Consider the following 10,941-nt stretch of genomic DNA (forward strand, 5'->3'; position numbering starts at 1 on the left):
TTTTGCATGAGGACACAACCCAAACCCATCTTAGAAGCATCACAAAACACATCAAAATCAACTCCATCCTCGGGCAAGGTCAACACGGGGGCGGTAGTCAACCTCTTATTCAACTCTTGGAATGCACTTTCACAAGCTTCGGTCCACACAAACTTGGTCTCCTTCTTCAAAAGTTGAGTCATGGGTCTAGCAAGCTTGGAAAAATCTTTCACAAAGCGACGGTAGTAACCCGCCAAACCCAAGAAACTACGGATTTCACCAACATCGGTTGGACTCTTCCACTCGATCACGGCTTCAATCTTCGAAGGGTCTACCATGACACCATCCGTAAATATCACGTGGCCTAGGAAAGACACCATAGACAACCAAAATTCACATTTGGAGAATTTGGCAAACCACTTTTGACGACGGAGGATTCCCAAAATGATACGGAGGTGATCGGCATGCTCTTCTTCGGACTTGGAATAGATGAGGATATCGTCGATGAAAACCACAACACACTTGTCTAAGAACTCACTAAAGGTCCGGTTCATTTGGTCCATGAAGATAGAAGGGGCATTGGTTAAACCAAAGGGCATCACCTTAAACTCGAAATGTCCATATCTCGTGCTAAAGGCGGTCTTAGGGATATCGGACTCACGAACGAGGATTTGGTGATAACCGGATCTCAAATCAATCTTGGAGAAAGTAGAAGAACCTTTGAGTTGATCAAACAAATCTTCAATTCTTGGTAGAGGATACTTGTTCTTGATGGTAACACGGTTAAGCTCACGGTAGTCAATGCAAAGTCTCATGGATCCATCTTTATTCTTCACAAAGAGAACGGGAGCACTCCAAGGTGAGGCACTAGGTCTAATGAATCCCTTCTCAATCATCTCATCAAGTTGCTTTCTCAACTCCTTCAACTCGGTTGGCGCCATATGGTACGGGGCTTTAGCAATAGGACCGGTTCCGGGTACAAGGTCGATGGAGAACTCAACATCTCGCTCGGGAGGAATTCCGGGCAACTCTTCGGGAAAGACATCGACGAACTCACAAACCATGGGCACTTCTTCGATCTTTGGTAAGGGAGGGGAGGTAGAAGTCACCACACAAAGAAAGATTTGGTAACCTTTCCTCCTCATACTCATCAACTTCAAAGCGGAAATCAACTTCACACCTTCTTGGGAACGGACTCCTCTATAGGACACACGAGTGCCTAACGGACTCTTGAGGCGAATCTTTTGGTCTCTACACTCGAATCTTGCATCATACTTTGACAACCAATCCATACCCAAAATTACATCGAATTCCTCAAGGGGAAAACGAAGTAGGTTAGCGGGGGATAAGGTTCCCGAAATAGAGATAGGAATGTCGGAGAAAGTGAGGGAACAAGAGAACACCTCTCCGGAAGGTAAGGATATAGAAGTTTCCTCACTAGGAATAGGTTCAATGGCTAGCTTTTCGGAGAATTTGGAAGATATAAAAGATAAAGATGCGCCGGTATCAAATAAAATGAGGCAAGGTTGATCAAAAATTGAGAACATACCCGTAATGATATCGGGATGAGCGGCGGCTTCGGCTCGACTCATGACAAAGATAGTCCCTCTTGGCCTAGCATTTGGAGTAGGAGCATTCTTCTTCTCGGGGCAATCGGCAACACGATGTCCGGGCTTCTTACAATGAAAGCAAGTCAAGGGCTTGCCATAGCATCCAACTCCGGGGTGTAGAGCTTGTCTACAATGGTAGCACTTACGGTCCTTCTCAAGTTCATTAGTTGGTGTGGGAACTTGTCCTCTAGATTCTTGAACTCTTGGTCCTTGTCCTCCATGGTCTTGCATCCTTGGCACAAACCTCCTCTTGTTGGCATAGTTGGAAGTAGAAGGCACAAATGGCCTCTTGCCATGAAAGTTAGATCGATAAGAATGAGAAGAGGAGTGGGTTTTGGAATCTTCTTCAATGGCTTTCAAAGAGCTTTCGGCCCAAATAGCATCATCATAAACTTCCACAAAAGTAGTTGAGCTTCTCCTCACCATGCTTTCCACCTTAGGATTCAACTTGTTCTTGTAGAAGTAGACACGATCTTCTTCATCTTTCACGAACTTGGAGGCATAATGAGCAAGTTCATTAAACTTGTCGGTGTAGGCTTGAATTGATAGCTTCCCTTGCTTGAATTCCATGAATTCCTTCAATCTTTGTTGCTTGAGCTCCTTAGGGTAGAAGCCGGTTTCCACAAGTGACTTGAAGCGGCTCCAATCAAAGTTGGGGTCTTGAGTAGTGGTAGGACCGGTCAAAGTCCACCACCTATCGGCTTCCTTCACAAGAAAGTGAGAGGCTAATCTCACCTTGTCCTCCTCTCGGGCATCAAAGAGAGAGAAGTTCTTCTCCATATCACGAAACCACTCCGAGAGAGCAACGGGATCCACTTCACCACCATAGGTCCTAGCCTTGTTCCTTGCTAGTTGACTTGCAATCCAAGCATAACTTCCTTGATGGTTAGCTTCGGGTGTAGGGGGAGCGGGTTGAGCATTTTGTTGATTAGCAAGTACTTGAGTGAGGGCTTGCATGATAGCATTTTCCACATTGGTCGCTCGTACCATCTTTTCGCACAAGAGCAAACAAGTTAGAACCTATCACAAAACATACACAAAAAGGCTACCAACTTAGGTCCTTAATTCTACCCATCTCTCATTCATTATTCAAGGTCAAGTAAGAATTTTAAGTTGGGGTACACGTGTGTGCGTCGGGAGCAATATATGCTCTGATACCAACTGTGACACCCCTCGTTGAGGTAACTAAAAGAACTAGTAGAACGTGGCGGAAACACGAGATTTTAAAAACTTTTAAGGCTTCTATTGAAGTACAACGCGGGGTATCACCAACACGATAAATAAGTTTAGACAGTTAAGTTTAAGTTTACAAAACAAGTCTATTTATTGGGGAAAAGATATCCCACGAATTAACATAGATTCGAAAAGTAGGTGAGTCTATTATGTGATAACTAAATAAGGTCCGAGGTAAGAACTCGCTAGCTCACACGGTCTTCCCCACTTAAGCTTCATCACCAACCTGTCATTCATAATAGATATGAAAGCCACAGTCAGTGGGGAGTAACTCAGGGTTCTCCCAGCCACAATATGTCAAAATACAAGTAATTAAGAATTTAATTAAATAAACAAGCATGAGAGTAAATACTTACGGCATTACGAAAATCATGATTTGTGGGCATAAGAAAATAGGAATGGTAAAGCACAAATGAGAGAAGAATTATTAGGTCAAACTATTACATATCAACCCGACTCAAATGTAAGAGAATTACAAAGTATAGACTCAAACAAGACAACCCTCTAGACTCCAACCTCTTGGTAGGACGACGATCATAATACGGTCCTAGTCTAAACCTGGCCAGACTCTCGGGATGGACGACACCCGATTCGACAAACGATACCAAATCGTATCCAAGACTCGAAATATGGTACACCTAACCGTGCCCGAAAGTCGAGTAACCTCAAGCGGAACCTTGTCACCTAACCGTGACCCCCGGTCCGAAAAAGGCGGAAGGAAAAATAGCCCAACTCGGAAACAATGGCACCTAACCGTGACCCAATGTCCGAGGGCAAACAAATAGGGAATGTCGAGTAGTCTCACAATGTAAAACGTCACACTCGGGTCCGAACAAGAACCATAACCATTATGCATGATCATAACATTAATGAGTCTTAAAGTAACCAATTATCGATAGGAAAGAAGATGCATACATAGCTCAATCATTATTAGAAGTCGCAAGTGAAATAGAACAAACAGGGGACTCCCAGCCTGGTGGTGTACCGGCCGCCGGGCCACCGGCTGGGACAACATGCCAAAGTCAAAATTTAAATAAAACTTACAAGCACTCCCACCCGATCACCCGGCTGGGAATACGGCAAATTTCAAAAACACATAAAACCTTGATGCGCTCCCAGTAGTCAGTAGACAGCCACTGCCACCCCTACTGGAATACGCCAAAACTCAAAATCACCTAAAACCTTGATGTACTCCCAGCCGGTCAGTAGACCGGCCGCCGTCACCCTACTGGGACTACAGAGCTTTCTAAAATGTGCTCAAAATTTACGGGATCTCCCACCCGATGGAGACCGCCACGCCACACCCTACTGGGACTACAAACACGCGGATTCCATGCAAAACACTTCCAAACCATTTGAAACCAACAAAAATCGTTTCCCATCAATTGTTTACGTATCCTAGCATGATTCTAACTCGGAAAAACAACATATTTGAGCATGTGAATGGGTAATTTCGGATTCAAGAGATGTAGCATGAGATTTTCATCCAAACATGTGAGAATTGCAAACAAGCATGATATTCAACATCCACATTAGCACCAATCATGAAAGATACAACTTTTAACATTCATATGAGATTATAACTACATAAAACCACACAATTCTAACATAAAAGTCGAGTAACCCATCACCGTTACCTTTTTGCACTTCAATCTTCTAAAGACTCGTCAATGATGTAGCTATCCTCCTCCGGGTTGTCCAAGTTCTCCCCTAAACACAAAAACAAAGGTATTAAGTCAAGAATCCACATCCTTGTAAGATGAGAATTTCGAAATAGAGGAAAAGATGACAACTTTCTTACTTAGAAAGGAAGGAAATGAGAAAAGGAAGAGAATGGCGCGAAAAGGAACGAGATTGGTGAAGAATTGAGTGAGATATGGTGGTTTTAGGGTTAGTAAGGGAAGGTTCAACAATGGTGGGGTGGTTGTTGGGAAATTTCAGAAATTACAAGTGAGGGAGATGAAGTTGTGAGGGTTTAGTTGAGGTTTTGTGTAGAGAAAAGAGGGGGAAAAAGACCCATGAGCCAAGTTAAGCCCAATAACTCAAAATGAGTCGGTATCCACTAGAATTTTCGTCCCAAGTCTACTATAACTCGAGACGGAGAATAATATTATTAAAAATCTACACTATTATTACCGTTACGATATTTTATGAAAATAAGCTTTAAATAATAATTATTTAATAAAAATTACTTAAAAGTTTATTTAAAAATATTAAGAAAGTGCGGGGTGTTACATATAGAGTTCTGGAAATTCAAAAAGCCTGGTCGTGGCAAGAGCTACTATAGTATTCTTATGAGTCGATTCTTTTGACTAGAGACTATTCGCCCAAGTCGGCACAAATTTCTGATTGGCTTTGATTTATACTCTACGGTTGTCGTAACTGAAGTCAAATGAGTATATTTTGGGTCATGATGAACTGTGGCTATACGAAGGGAATAGTGCGATGGGAATTGTCCACCCCCTTATCAGGGTTGTTTAAAATCTCAGGGCCACTCGAGGAGTTGTGAACTGAAAATGCGTGGCCACGCTCGGAAGGTATCTATGGTAGATAATTCCGGTCAGACAGTTAATCTCCAGACCAAGGAAACCACTCAAGATATGATCAAATGTAAGTACGACCTAAAAGACACCTTGCATTGAGTGGGAGATTGTAATAGGACAAGAGAATTGGTGACGCACACTTGTCTCGGACAAGTGGGAGATTGTTGGAGTATGTGTCCTCAACAATAGTGTGATCACATGTTTAAATCTCAAGTTAAGAATACGTAAGGGATGATTCATTTATATAGTCAACTGATCAACATTAATCAGGAATGATTGGCTAACTAGAGTTTGACATTACTGTCGTTTGACGGTGGTGAACAGTTGATCCGTGAAGGTCACACCTATAGGACAATTCCCTTAATAGACAAATTGATTAATTGTATGGCGCTACAACTTAATCAATTCCTTAAAATTGAACAATTCATTTGTGAGAGAGAATATTTATATCTTATTGTAATTTGATTAAATAAGATTTATTTTAGTAATTAAAATATTTTATTACTAAAATTGATTATTGTTAACGAAACAATTGAGATAAGAATGAATGGTTAATTATAATTACAATATGTTGTGAATTATAATTATATGACGCATTTTATTTATGTGATCAAGAATCACGAGTCAATTTGTTGTATGTAATTTAATTAATATATAAAATGATATTTATTTGATAAATATGCATTAAATTAATTAATAACATGTAACATATTGCGTGACAAGTGATAAATTGACAAAATAAAATGGCAGTCCATTTTATATATATGGACCGAAATGGAGGGATTAAGGAGTGTGGAAGATATTATTTTATGTGATAAAATTAGAATAATCATTCCTACACTAAGTAGCCTTACATACCTACTATATATGGAGAAAAACAAAAGTAAAATGAGATACCATGCATTGACATTTTTGGCCTCATCTACCCCGGCCCGCCCCTTCCTCCTCTTATAATGAGATTTTGTTCTCATTTTTACTTACTACTCCATATATTCATTTAACATGCATTCTAACCTCCTTCTCTCACAACTTTCTCTAAAACTTGTTTTAGAAAACATTAGATTGTTCATGCAAAAATTTTAATAAAAATAAAGATTACTAGTGTAGTAATAAGGATATATTAGAATCATTTTAAGGATACTAGTATATTTATCTAGTTAGTTAATATATTAGTTTAAGGGATTTGTTTTGGGTGCAATCAAAGGAGGATCTCTACATTAGGATTTTGGAAGATCGTCCATTACATTTAAGCTCAAGAACAAATAAGGAAGGTGACCTTATTTGTGCCCAAATTATCGATCCTAATAACAATGTAAGGAACATTGTTTTTCTCATTTAATCACTTATTTAGTTATACATGCACTATATCTAATGAACTAATATTCACATGTTAATTAGTTCACCATTAGAAGAGTCTAATAATAGGTATATGAACCTAACACTAAGTCCATGGTGTGGACAAGAACGACAACTGTCCTTAAATCTCTCCCATGCTTCATACAATGATTCCTCATCCCTTTGCTTGAACCCGGTGATTTGGGCTCTCAACATATTGGTCTTCTTCAGAGGATAGAATTTCTTGTATAAAGCAAGTGCTAACTTCTTCCATGAGTCAATACCAAGGGTAGCCTTGTCTAGGCTCTTCAACAATTGCTTTGCGGTACCAATCAAAGAAAAAGGAAATAATACCCATCGGATTTGGTCTTGACTGACTCTGGTTTGAGAACTCGCATCACAATAGTCACAAAAAGTCTCCATATGTGAATGAGGGTCTTCACTAGGCATCCCTCCAAATTGACCTCTCTCAACTAGTTGTATGAATGCGGATTTGGCAATGAAATTACCGGTTAGATGTTGTGGTGTAGGAGTACCATGTGGTAGGTTCTCCTCGGTTGGTACGGAATGTGATGAAAATTTAGGCATTGTGGGTTGATTTTGTGGTGGGTTTTGTATTGGGTTATCCTCTCCTTCTATTGCAAAAGAGTTGGTAAACTCAACTCTTGGAGTACCTCTAGCAACTCTTCTATTGTTGGTTAAGGTCCTTTTAATCTCAAGATCAATAGGTAATAGATTACCTTGTGATCTCCTAGTCATGCAAAATATCAAACAACATGAACACAATTAGAACAACCTTGAGGAGATTGAATTCCCCAAGGTAAAGAAAGACACAACTAAAAACAATTAATGAAAATCAAATCAATTTAACACCGTCCCCGGCAACGGCACCATTTTTAGTTCGGTTTAAACTCATCGTCAAAAGCTACCAACCAAAACAATATTTATAACTTCACAAACTAATGTTAGTAAAGAGGTAAGTAAAGGTCGGATCCCAGGGACGGGTATTGATGTAGGATTCTCAATTGCAAAAAGCTATGTCTTAGGGTGTCACAATTTGGGTTGAGATGAAGTTGGTCTTAACTAATTAACAAAATGAAAGTAAAGTAATGGAAACAAGCAAGGCAATTAAAATAAGATGTAAACAATTGATTAAAAGCACTAGGGTATCATGGGTTCATAGTGGATTCATGGGAGTTGATCATACAAACATGTTCTCAATTATATAGCAAGCACTTATTGTTGTGATGGGATTGAGTTGGTGTATAAGCTTACAATTCCTAAGAAGGTTTGGGTCCCGGAGATGAATCGATTAGATTGTACAACACCTATAAGTCGACTTAATCCTTCCTATCCAACTATATGCATGGTTTAATGAGGCTCGAGTTGGTTTATATGCTTATAAGCCTTATTGAAAAGATAGGTGATGGGTAAAAAATGCAAGGATTCATAGGCTCGCATTTCATCAAACATAACATGTGCATAAGGTTAAATCACAACAAGCATGCACTTTAATTAAGAAAATATTTTTGATTAAGCATGAATCATTCCCCATGTTTTTTTACCCCTAATTCCCAATTAACCCTAGCTAAGGAAACTATTCACTCATGATCAAGTTTAGCATGCTAATAAGGTTGTCAATCATACTAACAAAGCAAAACATGATGAATAAATGAAAGTGATTAACAATAATTAAACAAGATTAAGAGTGAATTATACCTATGAAGATGATTTGAAATAATAAAGCAAAGAATAATAGAAGTACTTGATGATTGATGGAAGGTTGTCAATCCTCCAAATAAACCCAAATAATCTTCTAATTACCCAAAATAAAGGAAGACCAATAAAGAAATTAAGGAAAGATTAAGATACGATTAGTATTGATAAATTGTATTACAACTAAATTAAGACTAATTTTAGAGAATTACAACTTGATTAAGAGATGGTTAAGAAGTGATTAGGAATTGATACCAATCTAGGTAGTAAAAAGAGGTATTTATACTAAGGCTTAAGTACAGGGATTAGAGTTACTAAGGGCTTAAATGACTATTAAGACCCTAAGAAAAGTTGAGGAAATGCTCCTCTCGAGGGAAATGAGCGGATCCCCTTGCTAGTCTTGCCATGATCCGCCCGTCCTGTGCTGTGGCACGGGCTCTTCTGACTTGTGATCCGCTCGGATCATGGGGAAGACGCTCGGGTCCTGGTGCTGCAAGCCGCTCGTATTGGGCACAAGAAGCCCGGATCTTGGTGCATTGAGACGCCCGGATCGTTCTTGATCCGCTAGGATTCCTGGACAGACTACTTCTCTTCTTTTGCTCCTTAACAATCCTCAAGGATCATGTCGGGGATGCAAGGATCCTTTCATCATTGCCCATTTTACTTTATTATCTACTTAGGCCTCTAGTGTTGGTCTTTTGTTTGATGCTTGGTCATTAGATGTGGTAAATTTAGCTCCATTTTGCCTCATAAATGCAAGGTTAGCAATCCTTTCCTACCAAGGAGACAAAACCTCAAAGAATATGAAAAATGGGAAACTAAAGACAATAAATTACCCAAATATGTGCTAAAAAGCATAGGACCGAGGCTAATTCGGGGACTTAATGTGCTCAAATATGAGTCACATCAACGACCGCAACCAGTAATCCACACCGCCAGTGGGAGACCGCATTCGTTCCCACTTAAGCCCCGCTCATCTTTACCGAGCGCAAACCCATGTTCCTTAATATGCATATCCCCTCTTGTGGCGGGTTCCACAAGGGGCGAATCAAGGGTGTGAAGCCACTTCCGCAAGTGACTCCACTCAGCCGAGGGCGCAACTCGCGAACCACAGACAGTTAACAACAACCAATTACAATATCAATAATATCAACCAATTACGATATGAACAAATGCCAACAACTAACAACCAACAACCATCTCATAATTATGAATACCATAACTGAGTAGGAAATCCTACCTGGAATGCAATCACCACAATCGACACAACAGCAGATCAGAAACGCTCTTCTACAAAATTGATGTGACTCATATTTTAGCATATTTAGTCCCCGAATTAGGCTCGTTCCTATGCTTTTTACTGCATAATTAGGTCATTTACTACCTTTAGTTCCCCGTTTTGCATATTCTTTGAGGTTTTGATCCCTTGGTAGGAAAGGAGTGCAAAGCTTGCATTTTCATGGCAAAATGGAGCTAAATTGATCAAATTCAATGACCAAGCATCAAGGGGAAGACAATGCTAGAAGGCCTATGTAGGAAATAAAGTAGCTTGGGCAATGATGAAAGGATCGTTGGATCTCCAACAAGATCCCCAAGGATTGTTGAAGAAAGAAAAGAAGAGAAGTGAATGCGAAGGAATCCGAGCGTCTCCCTGCCCAGGACGAGCGTTGCCCTGCTACAATTCGAGCGTCCCGATGCCAAGACGGTCGTCTTGAGGCCAAATGATCCGAGCGTCCCTCCCACAATCCGCTCGGATCTCCATGCAGAACAAAGCGTCTCTGCTGCCAAGACGCTCGGGACGAGCAGATCTTCTGGAGACCACCAAAACAGAGATGAGCATCTCCTTGGAGAGGAGCACTTCCTCAACTTTCTTAAGGGTCTTAGTAGTCATTTAAGCCCTTAGTAACCCTAATCTTTGTACCTAATCTCTAGTATAAATACCCCATTGTACTACCTAGATTAGCATATCATCTTAATAGAATCTTAATCAAGTCTTAATACTCTCTTAATCTTGTAATCAATCCTTAATTTAGCATTAATACAAATCTCATTTCTTAACCATTCCTTAATTTCTCTATTGTTCATCATTTATTTTGGGTAATTAGAAGATTATTTGTATTTATTTGGAGGATTGACAACCTTCCATCAATCATCAAGTACTTCTATTAGTCTTTGCTTTATTATTTGGAATCATCTTTATAGGTATAATTCTCTCTTAATATTTATTAATTATTGTTAATCATCTTCATTTGTTCATCATGTTTTGCCTTGCTAGTATGATTGACAACCTTGTTAGCATGTTAAACTTGATAATGAGTGAGTAGTTTCCTTAACTAGGGTTAATGGGGAATTAGGGGAAACCAACATGGGGATTGATTCATGCTTAATCTAATATGTTTTCATAATTAATTTGCTTGCTTGTTGTGATTTCAACTTATGCACATGTTATGTTTAATGAAATGCGAGCCTATGAATCCTTGCATTTTTTACCCATCACTTACCTTTTCAATGAGACTTGTAAGACA

General features: G+C 39.6%; 1 non-coding gene across 1 annotated transcript; it reads left to right on the forward strand.

Annotated features, from left to right (window-relative positions):
* Window positions 1-6,809: 6,809 nt before the first annotated feature.
* LOC141593255 (small nucleolar RNA R71) lies at window positions 6,810-6,916 on the forward strand. The gene has a single exon (XR_012521356.1). It is a non-coding gene; the product is annotated as a small nucleolar RNA R71 (small nucleolar RNA).
* The last annotated feature ends 4,025 nt before the right edge of the window (window positions 6,917-10,941 follow it).

The sequence above is a fragment of the Silene latifolia genome, chromosome 7 (genome assembly GCF_048544455.1).
Source record: "Silene latifolia isolate original U9 population chromosome 7, ASM4854445v1, whole genome shotgun sequence".
NCBI lineage: Eukaryota > Viridiplantae > Streptophyta > Magnoliopsida > Caryophyllales > Caryophyllaceae > Silene > Silene latifolia.